The sequence below is a fragment of the Crocodylus porosus genome, unplaced genomic scaffold (assembly GCF_001723895.1).
Source record: "Crocodylus porosus isolate Cpor-Errol unplaced genomic scaffold, CroPor_comp1, whole genome shotgun sequence".
Lineage (NCBI taxonomy): Eukaryota > Metazoa > Chordata > Crocodylia > Crocodylidae > Crocodylus > Crocodylus porosus.
Genome location: NW_017728904.1, coordinates 702,223 through 705,824, shown reverse-complemented (window position 1 = coordinate 705,824; position 3,602 = coordinate 702,223). Strand labels below are relative to the sequence as shown.

The 3,602-nt window shown below is 48.4% G+C and overlaps 1 long non-coding RNA gene across 1 annotated transcript; it reads right to left on the bottom strand.

Moving 5' to 3' along the window:
• Window positions 1-1,080: 1,080 nt before the first annotated feature.
• On the bottom strand, window positions 1,081-1,902 carry LOC109324744. Its single transcript, XR_002104997.1, has 2 exons — window positions 1,855-1,902; window positions 1,081-1,650 (listed from the first exon to the last, which is right to left on the bottom strand). It is a non-coding gene; the product is annotated as an uncharacterized LOC109324744 (long non-coding RNA).
• Between the last annotated feature and the right edge of the window lie 1,700 nt (window positions 1,903-3,602).

The window sequence follows — 3,602 nt, the reverse complement described above, 5'->3', positions numbered from 1 at the left end:
ACACACATACAGATTGGGAGATAACTTCCTAAGTAGCACAGAAACAGAAAGGGATCTCGAAGTAATAGTTGACTCCCGGATGAACATGAGTTGTCAATGCGATGAAGCGATGAGTAAACCTAACCACTCTCTATAGTGCATTAGCAGATGCATAATGAATAGGTCCAAGGGGGTGATCTTTCCCCTGTATGCGGCACTAGTCAGGCTGCAGTTGGAGTACTGCATCCAGTTTTGGGCGCCGCACTTCAGGAGGGATGTGGACAACCTTGAAAGGGTCCAGAGGAGGCTACTCGCATGGTTAGGGGCCTGCAGGTAAGGTTGTCTAAGGAGAGATTGAGGGCCATGGATTTCTTCAGCCTTCACAAAAGAAGGCTGAGAGGGGATCTAGTGTTTGTCTACAAATTTGTCAGGGAGGGGACAGCAAGGAATAGGAGATGCTATGTTTGAGTTACTAAAAACAGTGGCCACAAATTGACAGAAAGCAGACTTTGGTTGGACATCAGGAAGAACTTCTTCATGGTAAGGGTTGCCAGAATCTGGACTGAGCTTCCAAGGGAGGTGGAGCTCTTTAAGAGGACGCTGGACAAACATCTGGGTGGGGTCACCTGACCCCAGTGCTCTTTCCTGCCCAGGGCAGGGGGTCGAACTGGGATTTGGCTCTCTGTCCTACCAGTCAAGGCTCCATGCAGGAGGACCATGTGTGGGACAGGGAAAGAGGGGCCAAAGGCACCAACATCCATTACCAAATGTGGGGAACAGTAAATGTTGGTGATGGGGAGAGCCAGACAGGGAGAGCAGTAGGTGCCAGAGGTGATGGTGCCTGTGGCTAAGGTCCCTGATTCTGCCTGGGAGATCAGTACTCTGAGTTCAGCTCCCGACACAGACCCCTGAAACAGCCTGGGGCAAGACCCTCCCTCTCCCCTTGCATTCAGGTGCCCTCTGCCCTGTGCACATTGCACCGCGGTCACGAGGCTCCAGTCACTGCTTTGTGTGGAGCAGCTCAAGGGACCCTGTGCTGGAGAGGGCGGCGGGGAGAACACTATGGAGACACAGGGTTAGAGACACACCAGGAGTCAGCGGTTGCCATGAAGGGACATTTTTATTGCAACATGGTCACAATGCAAGATAGGAGGAAAACACCTGAGAATAATTCAAAAGCTGATCCCACATCCCTGCACCCAGCTCCTCCTGGAAAGGAGGATGCCAAATTACAAAGCCCGTTGCCACCTACACAGAGTCAAGACACCACTTACAACAGGATGGCAGGTGGGTACAAGAGCAGAGCTTTGAAATGGTCACAGGAACAGCCTGGGAAACCAGTGGAGAAGATGAAGGGATGTAAAAGAAGCTGCACACAGGGACTTGCTGCCTTGCTCTTGGTTTTGTGGTGGTGGATGTTGCTGCAGCGGGTTGGGGCGTCAGTCTTCACTTCTGCGGAGGGCACTTCTGAGGACACTCAGGTGGTGGGCATTTCTGTGGAGGACACACTGGTGGAGGACACTTCTGGGGAGGACACTTCAGGGGAGGACAGTCTGGTGGAGGACATTTCTGGGGAGGACACTTGGTGGGAGGACACACTGGAGGAGGACACACGACCTGCTTGCACTGCTGCTGGTTGGGGTAAGACATGGTTCTTCGATTCAGAGAGACCTGGAAGTGAGAGAGAGCACAGCACCGGTGAGCAAGCACCATCCTCTGCAATGCCTCCCTTCCGTGTATCCAAGCAAAGACACAAACTAGCAACCCAACCCTTGGGTATAACACCATATTCCTGAATCAGCAATGCCTATAAAATAAGAGGCTAAGCTCATGCTGGCACCAAAGTGAAGCTTTCAGAATGAGAAAGAGACTTACCTGTCTTGTGAAGAGCAGTGAATGAATGAGGACCCAAGTCGATAGGGAAGCAGTGGAAATGAGAGTGCTTTTATAGGGATTTGTGTCCTGGCTGTGCACAATGGCCATGCCCAATGCATGGCACAAGGTGATGTGTAATTCCAGACCTGCCCATTAGTAACCGCCTTAATTTCCTCATGTTAATCATCCTTTGCCCTTGATTTTTTCATTTCTGGAAAAGGCTCCAGACCCTTGTCATTTTTTTCCTTCCCCATGTTGAATCATGTGGAATCGAGAGCATAATTGTTATTCTCATTTACAGAAACAAATAACTTGCTGTTTCATTATCCTCCAGGCTTTCAACTCTGTATTACACCTTTTTTTGCCCTGATACGTCAGTTATACAGGAACGAGACCCTGGATGCAGTGCTGATGTGTCCTCCATTTCTAATATGGGATCTTTAGCTGCTGAGAATGACCATCCTTCACTTAAAATAAATTAATATATAGTGTAAGACTGGAAGGGACCATCAGATCTGATGGTTGGGGAGCTGGGGCACATCACTTGTGAGGAGAGGCTGAGGAAACTGGGCTTATTTAGTCTGCAGAAGAGAAGATGAGGGGAGATTTAAGAGCAGACTCCAGTCCAGCTCCATCCTCTTTGGACCCACCCTGCAGGGAGCTGATCTCAGTGGGGGCAGATGACAGACAAGGAGCAATGGGCTCCAGTTGCAGCAAGGGAAGCTGAAGTTGGATATTAGATGAACTTTCTCATGAGGAGGGTAGTAAAGCAGAGGAACAGGCTGCCCAGAGAGGTGGCGGAGTCTCCATCCTTGGAGGTTTTTAAGGCTTGGCTGGGAAAAGTCTTGGCTGGCATGATCTTGTTGGGACTGGTCCTGCTTTGGAGCAGGGGGCTTGGCTAGATGCGACTCCCTGAGGTCCCTTCCAACCTTCATTTTCTATTATTTTCTATGATCCTAAGAACCTTCAGTCTGTCCTCCTGTATAATATACTCCCCTCCCCTTCACTGAACCAATATGCTGTATGCGTCTGAAACAAGTTTTCCAGAAATCTTCAGCATGAATTCCTTGACCTCACAGATCCTCAGGACCCAGAAACTCAGACCCACCCACTTTCCCTTGGTAGCTCATCCAAATAGTGTTTTGCAGTCACTGCTAGAAAAAAAATGGCTTTAATTTCTAGCCATTGGTTCTTATTTGTTTCTCCATCTTCAACCCCTGGTCTGTGATCCCTTGTAGTCTGGAAATGTCTGAATTCACTTCTCTTCTATTCAGCATTTCAAGGCACTGGACACAGCTGTGACAGCCAGTTGGGAAGCATCGTTCAAGATGGATGGAGCCTTGCTTAGGTATATGGGCCTGCATGTCTAATGAGTAATTTTAGTTGACTCTGAGAGCACTGATGTCCAGTTTAGTGCCTGGGGTGAGTTCAACTGTCTTCTATATGTGTGTGAAGTAGACAAGGGAGAAAAGCAAATCCATTTTCCACCCTGAAATATTGATGCTAATTGCTTGTGATGTGGCAGCACCTAGGAGCCCCCAGTCAAAGACCAGGACTTCATTGAATAGGCAGAACAAATACAGGCTACACCCCCCACCCAAAAAAAGGTTAATGCCATTGAATTTTGAGATACATAACACATAACATTGTACAAGCACCCTAAAAGTTTAATTTATCCTAGCAAGAACTAGGGAGTAAAAACAGGAGTTATGGAGACAATGTCCCTTGTGCAAAATATGGGTAGGAAA